Below are 12,923 nucleotides of genomic sequence, written 5' to 3'. Positions count from 1 at the left end.
CTTTTCTGAGGGGAACATTAGCCGAAAATAGCAGATCTACAAGCTCTCAACGCGACACGGGGACAACATGCAAACTTCACACAGAGTAGGCCCTTTCACCAACCCCACCTAGGGTATGGGCGCTGATGACGTGGAGGAGAAGACACGCCCACAGCGCCCCCGGCGGGAATCTAACCCAGGACCTTCTCACTGCCTTTTATTATTTGGTTAATAGAAGTTTGGCACGCACACAAAAGAAGAGGTGCACGTGCACGCACAAGAGGGGGGGGGCGGGGGGGCGGGCGGGGGGGGCTTTTGCGTTTATGTGCCCAGCAGACTTTTTTCTCATAATCCGCCTATGCAGGTATGTGGTGAATAAATAATAAATGCTGCTTCCCCATGTTTCTTTTTTGGTTTTAGGGACAGACCTTTCCCAGATGACCTGAGAGATCTGGATGGTTCAAGATATCGCACAAGATAAGAAATGTTTTATGGCCCTAAACCATTCAAAGCTTTATAGACCAACAGTAGTATTTTGAAATAAATGATTTGACACACCGGGAGCCAGTGTCAGGATTTAAGAACTGGGGCCTGTTCCTCAAAAGGTGAATAAACTAAGCCTGGACTTAAGCCAAATCCAGACTTGACAAAGTCGGGTCCATATAAGCCTTGTTTATTCCGTTCCTCGAAGCAAAGCCAGGCTGAAAAGGAGCGACTTTGTCGAGCTAGGCCTTGTCAAGCCAGGCTATGTCCAGCCAGGATAATGAAGCCAGGCTTCACGTATTTCTATAAAAGACCATGAAAGTCGATAGCAGAATCCTTGAACTTGACCAATCATGGAGTCCAACACCAGAGCGGCGTTCCTCTCTGTGGCTGAACAGCAGCATTGCAGCAGCTCATGAAATCATACAAGGAAGTAAAATGTATTATAAGCGAGAAAGGAAACGCGACCGCAATAAATAGATCCAGGGAGAAAGCGTGGCAAAGTATTGCAAGCACACACAGAGTGTGTGTGTGTGTGTGTGTGTGTGTGTGTGTGTGTGTGTGTGTGTGTGTGTGTGTGTGTGTGTGTGTGTGTGTGTGTGTGTGTGTGTGTGCGCGCACGCGTGCACGCGCGACGGGATGGGGGGGTTGAACATGTGTTGAATTAACTGTGGAAAAACTTGAAGAACAAGGCACTGGATTAAGTAAGCTTGGCTGTTAGCCTGCTCCTGACCAGGCTAACTTCACAGCTAAATTGCCATGGTAACTAAGGTAGGCTTGCTTCAATTCTCTTTTGAGGAATCGGGTCATGGCTAAACTTAGCCAGGGTGAACTGGCTAAACTAATCTTCAAGCTAATTCAGCTTTTGAGGAACCGATTCAGCCCTAATCCTGGCTAAATTAAGCCAGGATAGGTGTTAAAGCCAGGCTTAAGCTCTAATTCCCTTTTGAGGAACAGGCTGGAGTGATATGCTCCACTTTCTTGGTATTAGTAAGACTGCATTTATCTATATATCCTGACGTGGGCTTCATCCTACTTTACGCTGAGATCTCACATCTGGTCGAGACCAGTTGTTGACGTTGGCTGCGCCCGTTTATTCCATTCTAGACCTGCGGAGCAGCATTGTCTGACGGTCTGACAGGCATCTGGACACATATATCCACTCCAAAATGTATATCTACACTAATAAATAATCCCTGTGAAAATATAACATTTTATAAAGTAATTTAAACAAACTGCTTTAACAGTCATTCGGTTGCATTGGCTATTTTCAAAATATACAGCGATTCATGCGAGCGCATTTTCGGGACTCCCGACGATCATTTCATGGACTACAAACTTACAGTAGCTTGTCCTATGTTATGGCGTTAAGTCATAGAGAGTTATGAAGACTACGACCTGGCTGGGTTAAGGATATAAACCCGACGCTCCAATCTCTTATTAACGTGGCGGCACGGAATCACTGCAGCCTGGCCGAGTCTGACTGCTTTATTTTAATTTGAACGCGCACTGCTCGGTATGGGGTAAATAAATTAATATACAAACGTATTCCATTCATGGCGATGTGATTGTTATCATAATGTTATTCATATAGGCTACAAGCCTAAGTGACAAAGATACCGCTGCGGATTACATGAAATGTGTGAGTGTGTGTGTGAGAGAGAGAGGGGCGTGTGCGTGTGTGACGAGGCGATCGGGGGAAGCTATTTCTTTTTGGCTTTTCATGTCTTTGGTCGTATTCTGGTTCGTCTTCATGTCGTAAAATCGGGGCGTTTTGAGAATATTTAAGTGCGTGTTATTTAAATGACGCTCGTTTTCAGACGTGAGATTTATCAAAACCCCGACCTGATGTACGCTCGGATCAGCTGTTTAGGATCCTTTGATAAATGTGACTTCGACGTTGGTGCACGGCCGAGTATATGGAAAAATATACGCCGGTTTATACGCTGCGTTGATAAATGAGGGCCAGTATCTCTATAGTAATGTGATCAAGACAGATGTGTCCGATATTTCATATTCCATCCTACTTGGCTAACATTGGCTTCCAAAGTTTGCAGGATAGGTCCCTTTTGAACAAAATTCCTCAAATCATGAACGCAGTGTGCGATTTCCATGATTTTTTTCACGCACATTCCCACTAGGCCGAGGAAGAAATGCCACCCTTTTCACATTGGCCTGTTATAGCGCCACCAGCAGGTCTAATTTAGCAAACCACATTTTTGGAACAAAATGCCTCACATCATGTATGCAGTGTCCGATTGTCGTGCAAGGCCTAAGAAGAAATTGCACCCTTTTCACATTGGCCGATTATAGCGCCACCAGGAGGCCACAATAATCTACCTGACCTGGTGGAGACTTGTGCTCAGAGGAGCACTTTTTCTAGTCCCCTTCTGATGTTGTCAGTGGATCCGTTTTTGATTTGTGTTGACATCATTGTCATTTCAGTCACTGCGAGTTTGGGGTTGATGGAGAGTAAGTTTGCATACTGGCTGATCAGGCTCTCTGCACCTTCCTAATCACATTTGAACACAGCATCAACACTTTTAGAAATGGCCAATGACTGCGGGGAAAATGACACTCGCCCAGAAGTGTGTCCAAAACAGGATAGAATAGCTGACTGGCCCATTTCTGTTGCATAGTTTGGGTGGTTGCTGTGCGTTAACTCATTTTGCACCCAGCTAACAACAAGGTAAGGAACAAGGTTTTATGTTCTCAAGATTCTGTGTAGTTCATATTAACAAGGTGAAGAAGGTGTTTGAAACTATTGCGTCATGTAAACATTCAGGTTTGAATGAATGGCTGTAATGTGATGTTAATGATTAATGGGTTTCATATTGGGGTGCCAAAGGTTATATTGTTATGTCAGTAAACATTTTGATAATAATGCATTTGCACATGTATGGTAGATAGTGTAAGAGTGAAATGCAGCCATGGAGTATTGTTAGGTTATAAGAAATAACCACTGCTCAGTATGAGAGTTTCCGCGAGGGAAAAGCTAGAGAGGGAAGGAGAGAAGAAGAGAGAGAGAGCGACCGGGGGATTCATTCATTCATTGTCTGTTGGACTGTACTGTATCTGTCCTATAGTTCTTACGGTGTCTGTCCAGAAAATAAGGTGTTTCTACAACCGAAGGAAAAGAAAACTACTTTATGTTCAAACAAGGTCTAAGGCTGTGCATAAATAAAAACTTCTGGAAACATCAGTACGCTTCACCATTCTCTGGCAAGGGTTCGCTACAGGTATCAATACAGCAATGTAGAAGTACTCTGTTACAAGTAAAAGTCCAGAATTAAAGTAAAGACTGAACTGGGGAAAATAGCTTTTTGTTTTAATGCCACCTGGAATGACCTACAGCTTAAGTTTAGAATCTGTTCTCCCATAACATACGGTCAATTTAAATCCTTGATTGCAGGCCTACCCACAAGGGTCTGCAATTGCTTTTAAATGTGTGTTCTATCACACGATAGAGAAAGGTTGTTTTATTTGGTTCTGTTTTGTCTTGTTTTTGATATGAATATTGATGTGAACATGAAAAATGAAATTGTACTGTGATGTATCTCGACGACACTGCAAATGAGGGCAACCTCAATGTCTTTCGAGAATAAATAAAGGTTTGAAATTAAATTAAATGAAACTAGAAAAAGTGCTCCTCGGAGCACAAGTCTCCGCCAGGTCAGGTAGGTTATTATGGCCTCCTGGTGGCGCTATAATAGGCCAATGGGAAAAGGGGGCATTTTTTCCTCGGCCTAGTGGGAATGTGCGTACAAAATTTCACGGAAATCGCACACTGCGTTCATGATTTGAGGAATTTTGTTCAAAACGGACCTATTCTGCAAACTTTGAAAGCCAATGTTAGGCAAGTAGGATGGAATATGAAATATCTGAGAAATCCATCTTGATCACATGACTATAGAGATACTGTGTACCGATTTGCATGTTTTTTGGACATAATCTGAAGGAGTAAGAGGAAAACAATGGTTTTACAAAAGTCAGCCTCCTGGTGGCGCTCTAACAGGCAGATGTGAAAAATGCAGGACAAAGGTTTTTCCTTGGCCTCTAGGGAGTGTGCGTGGAAAGTTTCACGCAGATCGGTGCAGTTATATGTAAAAACGTGAATCGGCCTGTTATAGCACCACCATGAGGCTGATGTGAACGTTTTCTAGTGGCATTTCTTCCTGGGCCAAGTGGGAATCTACGTGGATAATTTCACGGAAATCGCATGCTGCGTTCATGATTTGAGGCATTTTGTTCAAAACAAACCAATCCTGCATACTTTGGAAGCCAATCTTAGCCAATCAGGATGGAATATGGAAACATATCTGTGTTGATCACATGACTATAGAGATACTGTGTACCGATTTGTGTGTTGTTTGGACAAAATCTGTAGGAGTAATATCCAAAAATGTGTTTTGCAAAAGTCGGCCTCATGGTGGCACTATGACAGGCTGATCTGAAAAATGTTGGGCAGAGGTTCTGCTGTGGCATCCAGGGAGTGTGTGTGCAGTTTCACAGCGACAGGGCCAACGGTGGTGGAGATTAGCTGCTCGCAGACAGAAGGACGGACGGACGTACAAAAGTATTGGTATCAAAATGTACTTAAAGTACCAAAAGTAAAAGTACTGAAATGTTTGAAAATAGCAGATCAACAAGCTCACAAGACGTTGTGATGCAACGCGTTGTGAGCTTGTAGATAGCCTATTTTAAATAGCCTATGTATGAAATAGGGCTAAATGGTTAATGTATGTTTTATAATGTAATCATTTATATTGGCAAAGTAACTAGTAACTAAAGTTTTCAAATAATTGTTGTGGAGTAAAAGTATATAAGAGATGTCTGAGATGTAGTGGAGTAGAAGTAAAAGTACAGACAATTGGAAATAAAACTAAAAGTACCTCAACATTATACTTAAGTACTAGAGTAAATGTACTTAGTTATTGTACACCACTGGTTCCAAGGCGAGTGGAGATAAACCCCTTCCTGGCCTTCTCCCATGTGGGACGAGCTCAGAGGACCTCCCTATTGAGACGCCCAGGAAGCATCCATACTAGATGCCCGAACCACCATAACTGGCTCCTTTCCATGTGAAAGAGCAGTGGTTCTACTCCGAGTCTCTCCCATGACTGAACTTCTCATACTATCCCTAAGGGAGAAAACACATTTTCTCTGCTAGTTTCCGCAATCTTGCTCTTTCGGCACAAGCCACACTTCATGACCATAGGTGAGAGTATGTATGAAGTTTATTGAGAGCTTTGCCTTCTGGCTCAGCTCTCTTTCACAACAGAGCGGTACAGCAAACGCAGCACTGCTCCTTCCTGCTGCTCCGATTCTCTGTCTGATCTCCCGCTCCGTCCTCCCCTCACTCGAGAACAAGATACCAGATACAAGATCACTTGGGGCAAGACCTCATTCCTTATACCTATAATAAAGATATGAATAATACAATATATTTATTCATATTAAGATAATCATGATCCTAGTATCCTATTAATAAGGGTAATAATAATAATAATAATAATAATAATAATAATAATAATAATAATAATAATAATAATAATAAGGGTAATAATAATAAGGGTAATAATAATAATAATAATAATAATAATGCAATACATTTATCAAAAAGGACAACCATTGTCATTTTCATTTTTAATACCGTTTGGAAGGCAATAGTCCCATCCTCTATGGGTGGAGTTTCAGCTACAGTATAGGAGTATGAAAGCAGTTTGAAGTTCCAGATAGAATCATTCTTTTCCCTGGTACCAGACATATTACACTGAAGAGTTTACGCTATACACTTTGGAAATAATCTTTTTTCCCCACCTTTTTCTAAACATCAATCTGAACTCATTGGTAAGACTTAATTCCTCACGTGTGTTTGTGTGTGTGTGTGTGTGTGTGTGTGTGTGTGTGTGTGTGTGTGCGTGCGTGCGTGCGTGCGTGCGTGCGTGCGTGCGTGCGTGCGTGCGTGCGTGCGTGCGTGCGTGCGTGCGTGCGTGCGTGCGTGCGTTAAGTACTTAAGCAGTAGTTAAGTAGTTACGCAGTACTATTATCTTTTTATGATCATCACAAGGAGAACTTGTTGCTTTTGGTTTCTATATTAGTTTGACTAAATCTAGAAAACAATGAGTGAAATTAAGACTTCATCTTACTTCTGGTTTTGATTAATGCACATTATTTTGTAATAGTGTGCATTAACTTATAAAACACAAACTGTAAATACTGTGTTAAACTCATGAGGAAGACACCTCTCTCTCTCTCTCTCTCTCTCTCTCTCTCTCTCTCTCTCTCTCTCTCTCTCTCTCCCTCTCTCTCTCTTAGTACCGGGTCCATTCGGTCCTTTTTGCATACTGCACTCACTTTACTCCATTGTGTGTCCATTTTCCCAGTTCCCACTTCAACTCCACTACATCTCATCGGTAAATATTCTACTTTTGAGTTACTGTAACTCTACAGATGCATTCATGTATTGGAAATCCCCTTCCCTCATGTGAGCTCTGATGAAAAAAAGGGGGAAAAACAAAAATGCTAGACGACTCAGCTCTATTCAACAACAGTCACATATTGTTCTAATTATGCATGGATCATTCCCCAAGAATTCACAAACACACCCGTCCCTGTGGTATTGGTTTCTTTCAAAAGTCTGTTACAACAGAAAGTATGCAGGCACACAGCACTCAATGCTAGAGGAGATTTGTCTACAGCTTAAAACAATGTGTTATAATACTTAATATGAAAAAAGATCTTGGAAAGGAAGTCAACATCCTGCTGCTGGCGACCAAAACTGCCTCTTGTTAAAAAACTACTTTTTCCACTTGTGTGAGTCACTCATGGACAGACAATAATAAGATAAGAATATAGCTGCAAGCAGCGATAATACAGGGCCAGACATGGAAACTAGAGAGAGAGAGAGAGAGAGAGAGAGAGAGAGAGAGAGAGAGAGAGAGAGAGAGAGAGAGAGAGAGAGAGAGAGAGAGAGAGAGAGAGAGAGAGAGAGATACTGGAGAGAGAGAGAGAGAGAGAGAGAGAGAGAGAGAGAGAGAGAGAGAGAGAGAGAGAGAGAGAGAGAGAGAGAGAGAGACTGGAGAGAGAGAGAGACATGGATACTGGAGAGAGAGAGAGAGAGAGAGAGAGAGAGAGAGAGAGAGAGAGAGAGAGAGAGAGAGAGAGAGAGAGAGAGAGAGAGAGAGAGAGAGAGAGAGAGAGAGAGATGGAAACTGGAGAGAGAGAGAGAGAGAGAGAGAGAGAGAGAGAGAGAGAGAGAGAGAGAGAGAGAGAGAGAGAGAGATAGAAACGGAATAGATGAGAGAGAGAGAGAGAGAGAGAGAGAGAGAGAGAGAGAGAGAGAGAGAGAGAGAGAGAGAGAGAGAGAGAGAGAGACAGACATGGAAACGGAATAGATTGATGAGAGAGAGAGAGAGAGAGAGAGAGAGAGAGAGAGAGAGAGCGCCATGGAAACGGAATAGATTGAAGAGAGACATGGAAAGTGGAAACGGAATAGATTGATGAGAGAGAGAGATGACAACAGAATGGATTGATTGGACATCTCAACCTATTGCCATTAACAGGAATCGAACTCTTAACCTTCGGACTAATAGGCTGCAACACTACCTAGTGCTATAGTTTTGTCCAGGCTGATGTTGTCTGTTGAAGATCATAAACTCTTGCCTTCTGTCATGAAGCAAGCCAACACTAAGATCACTCGTTCACAAACCATTTACCAATAGAGAAATTGTATGTCTCCTCGCAACCGAAAACAGTGAAAGCAGCCGATCTACAAGCTCAGAAACACGTTGCTATCTGAAAGGTTTTGAGATTGTAGATCGGCTATTTTCAGAATGAAGTATGTCATACGTTGAAAAACGTACTCTCAAATAATGCATTTCAGGTTATCTTCACCATTTGCACATGTATTCATTGATACAGTCATGTTGTTTGCAATTCAACTTAAATGAAGTCTGCAAGTGAGGCTTGAACTGACGGCCTTGAGATTGTGAGGCACTCATTTAAGGGAGACGCCATTGGACCAACAGACAAGGAACTGTGAAAAAGGAGATCACACAGATGATACAGTTTCACGCAAATAGCTGAAAAATCCTGGGTTTAAGTGTTTTTCAAACTGCTCAAAATTGCGGACAATCTAAGCGCGGAGCTTACTGGTCAAAGCGATAGATGTGTTCCTCATGAGTCAAGGCACAAGTGTAAGCAAGTTTCACGACTTTCGGCCAAACGAGGCATGACTTTTGCCTGTTTAAAGTTTGCATTTTCAAAAAATTGCTATAGCGCCCCCCTTTGGCCAATTGGAGTGAGATTGGTTTCAGTGATATTTGGAATGACTCTCTACATTACTGCAACGTTTCAAAGAAATGTGAGTCTTGCATGTATGTGTAAGGGGCAGATGAATAATTTTCATAAAACTGCAATAGTTAAAATCTATGGAATCCTGGGATTTTGGAGTAATCTGCACGAAACGTTTAACACTTGAACTTTGGACCTCTGCCGACATAATGATGGGAGCGGATTTTCCAGAAGGGAAAAAATGCAGAAGTTAGGAGCCAATGGCTGTTTTTCATATAATTCAAAATGGTGGGCGATCTAAAGGTCAGAGGTCAAAAGTCAGACCACAAAAGTTGTCGGGCATGAAGAGACGCATGTGTGTATGGAGGTTTCATGGTTGTAGGTCAAACAGGGCATGAGTTGTACCTGTTCAAAGTTGGCACTTTCAATTGAGTGCTATAGCGCCACCCTTTGACGAATGAGTGTGAGAATTATTTCTTGGTAGTTTTTCATGAGCATCTACCATATGGCCGAGTTTCGTAAAAAGCGTATGCACGGTTAAGCCAGAACTGGCAAAAACAAGTATTTTTCAAACTGCTCAAAATTGCAGAAAATCTAAGGGCGGAGCTTAATGGTCAAATCGATACGTGTGTTCCTCATGAGTCAAGGCACATGTGTAAGCAAGTTTCACGACTTTCGGCCAAACGAGGCATGACTTATGCCTGTTTAAAGTCTGCATTTTCAAAAAATTGCTATAGCGCCCCCCTTTGGCCAATTGGAGTAAGATTGGTTTCAGTGATATTTGGAATGACCCTGTACATTTCTGCAAAGTTTCAAAGAAATGTGAGTCTGCATGTATGTTTTAGGCGCAGATGAATAATTTTCATAAAACTGCAATAGTTAAAATCTATGGAATCCTAGGATTTTGGAGAAATCTGCACGAAACGTTTAACACTTGAACTTTGGACCTCTGCCGACAACTTCTAGGCGGCGGAATTTCCATAAGTGAAAAAATGCAGAAGTTAGGAGCCAATGACTGTTTTTCATATAATTCAAAATGGTGGGAGATCTAAAGGTCAGAGGTCAAAAGTCAGAGTGTGAAAGTTGTTCAGCATGAGGAGACGCATACATGTATCCAAGTGTCATGGCTGTAGGTCAAACAGGGCATGAGTTGTACCTGTTCAAAGTTGGCATTTTCAATTGAGTGCTATAGCGCCACCTTTGGACGAAAGATTGTGAGAATTATTTTTTGATCGTTTTTCATGACCATCTACCATATGGCCGAGTTTCGTAAAAAGCGACAGCACGGTTCAGCCAGAACTGCGAAAAGTGGCAGAAGAAGAAGAAGAAGAAGAAGTGACAGAATACTGCCAATATTAAAACAGGTACAGAGCTGAGAGCTCTGTCCCTGTAGCCTAATAATAGACGCTTGTTGCAGGTTGAAGAATAGAATGTCCACTCCAGGTTTGGTTAGGTTTCAAATTAAATATGTTTATTTTCTTCCTTTACAGAGATGCAAACATGAAAAGCTTGCTGTAGAATAAAATAATAGATGAAATAAATTTCCCGCACACAAACAAGGTCTAAAGACTGTGTGCTTCTCAGTCTGTCACGCCCCTAGCATGACGCACACATGCCCTTATAAGGGAGACCTGCCGGGTGGTTGAGCATAGGCTACAACAGCCATTAGTAGCCACACACCACAATACAAGGCCAATAAATAAATAAATAATATTATTGAATATAAGGAACTGGCTCCTACACTGATTGATTGATCAATTCAAACTTTGACTATTGACTATATCCTCAATAAGACTTTTCCGGGACTCATTAAGGCGAGACTTGAATCCATACATAGAGACCCTCACATGTACGGATTCCACATGTTACAAACAGGTGACTGGAACTACAGTATGCCATCTAAGCAGAATCCTCAGGGCACCATTGTAGGCCACTTTAAGCCTCCGCATGCTACCTTTCTTGTATGCTGCATGGGAGTGCAAAATGCTTTAAATAGTGCACACTTGAACAAACCTGAACACATACTGAACCTGCAAAGCATCATATTAGCCTTGGCATAAAGTTTGCGGCACTTTCTAGAGTTATCTCTATCATCATGGAGATAATCAGTGAAAATGTGGCCAATGTACTTAATTTCCTGGCATAATAAAGAAAGACGACTCTCTCTCTCTCTCTCTCTCTCTCTCTCTCTCTCTCTCTCTCTCTCTCTCTCTCTCTCTCTCTCTCTCTCTCTCTCTCTGAACATTCATATTTTTAGGTTGATGTTGACTGAATGCTGAACGGCAGCTTCCTGCATTTTAGTTACATGTATTCTAGTAATGTCATGTACATTGTATTGGCATGTAGCCATTTGAGGCTATAGTCTTGTTCTAACAGGTAACACTACAGTTCATATCAGGACAGTTTGACGTGATTTCATCTCCAGTTCACTCACTGGCTGTCAGGAACCTGTCTAATACAAGTACATTATTATTATCCTACATATCATTTTAGGAATGTCAGTCTGTCTGAAGTGGTCGGTTCTCCTCAGTGGCTTACGGAATTTCTCTGCACTTGCACATGGCCATTGATCATTAGCAGATGCACACCGTGAGGAAGTCCCTTTTTCTCTTTGCCACAATTTAACTCTCTCTCTCTCTCTCTCTCTCTCTCTCTCTCTCTCTCTCTCTCTCTCTCTCTCTCTCTCTCTCTCTCTCTCTCTCTCTCTCTGATCCCTGTTGTCATGAGTATAGTCAAAGTATTAACAGACTTTGGGTTATGTGCTGTACAGCAACAGTCCTTTTTGGCCCCAAGGACCCCTTCCAACATATTCAATACCATATACCAACCACCCACAATATATGTCAAATTGTGTGTTAAATGTTGAAGAAACGAAGAAACATTTATCCATTACTAACCAACAATGACTTCGGGTTGTAGTACTTGAGACCGGTCTCGAGTCCACATTTTGATTTACTCGGTCTCGTCTCGGTCTCGCCCATGATTTTACTCGGTCTTGACTCGGTCTCGGACTAAGGGACCGGGGACTCTACCCCCACCGAGTCCACTCGACCATCACCTCCTGTCGGTCTCGGACTCGACCCCCTCCCTGGCCCCCTCTTGACTCGGACTCGCCAGTGGCGTAGCGGAGGGGTAGCAAGCGAGTGTGGGGGGGCCACCAGCAGGGGGGGCCCCGCCTGCGCTGATACAAATATTTTTACAGCAAAAAAAAAGAAAAAAGTTGATTTACATTGGTCAAATAGAACCGAATTAGACCCGAATTAGACCCGATTTCTTTTCGCGCGAGTGCGCAAACATGCGCACGTGCATGTGCGTGGGCCTCACGTGAAACTCCCGCGGGGAGGCCCCGCGATTCTGCGCTACGCCACTGGGACTCACCCCCCCTCGGACTTGGTCTTGACTTGGACTCGCTTTAGGTGGTCTCGAGTACAACTCTAAACAATGTATATAACATTGTACTTATAGTTGCATAATGGAGATATTTGATATTGGTATGAGTAATGTGACTGCATCTCGTTGAAACTTTGATGTGACAGGGGTTATCAGTTGGTGTCACATTAGCTGTAGAATTACTGGTCTACCTTATGTCAGTCCACCTTATGGCCATGTTGTGATTCACAGAAAGGAGGCAGGTCGGACTCCAGTGAATGCCTCACAGGGTTAGTGTTTCACTCACATGATCTGGCAACACCGGAGCCACCTAAATATTCATGGTCCGCTTGTTTCATGGATCTGGCAACACCGGTGCTTGTTTCAAGCACATGATCCAGGACCGGCCACCCGCCACCCTAACCCCTACCAAACCCCTACCGCTGTGCATGCGCGTGTGGTGTCTGAACATAGCGGACCGGTAGAAATAAGAATCCATATCCGGCGGCGGAGAATAAGCCAACGCTCAGAGTCCGAGTTTACATTCTCAACAATTCACTTTATTGTCAAAGTTCTCAGCAATCCATACATCCAAGTCAATTCAATATATGGCGCGGCCCATAGAATTTCCTTTATTCTGTAGGCCATGGCCTCTGCGTAGATCCAAATCACAGAGCCCCGTTTCTCACAAATACATCACATTATATGCAAGCCACGGGCCCTCTTTCTGACCATTCACAATACAGGTTGCTAAGAACAATGGATTTCTTGGGGTGGGCCTAAAAGTCACACAATGG

The 12,923-nt window shown here is 42.8% G+C and overlaps 1 protein-coding gene across 5 annotated transcripts in view; it reads left to right on the top strand.

The window, feature by feature from the left end:
* The window catches only part of LOC311044424 (apoptosis-associated speck-like protein containing a CARD), a 98,757-nt gene that overhangs the window by 28,688 nt on the left and 57,146 nt on the right, over positions 1–12,923 (top strand). The window contains exon 1 of one of the 5 annotated variants that reach the window (XM_084055987.1): positions 6,212–6,312. The exons of 2 other annotated variants lie outside the window; for them this stretch is intronic. The gene's annotated coding sequence lies outside the window, so the exon portion shown is untranslated. Of the gene's footprint in view, positions 1–6,211; positions 6,313–12,923 lie in introns of those variants that run through there. 2 more of the 5 variants (XM_084055989.1, XM_084055985.1) reach the window with 2 other exon arrangements.

Source organism: Gymnoscopelus microlampas, assembly GCF_963454915.1.
Source record: "Gymnoscopelus microlampas genome assembly, chromosome: 4".
NCBI lineage: Eukaryota > Metazoa > Chordata > Actinopteri > Myctophiformes > Myctophidae > Gymnoscopelus > Gymnoscopelus microlampas.
The sequence above is the reverse complement of the archived record's forward strand: the minus strand, read 5'-3'. Positions and strand labels throughout refer to the sequence as shown.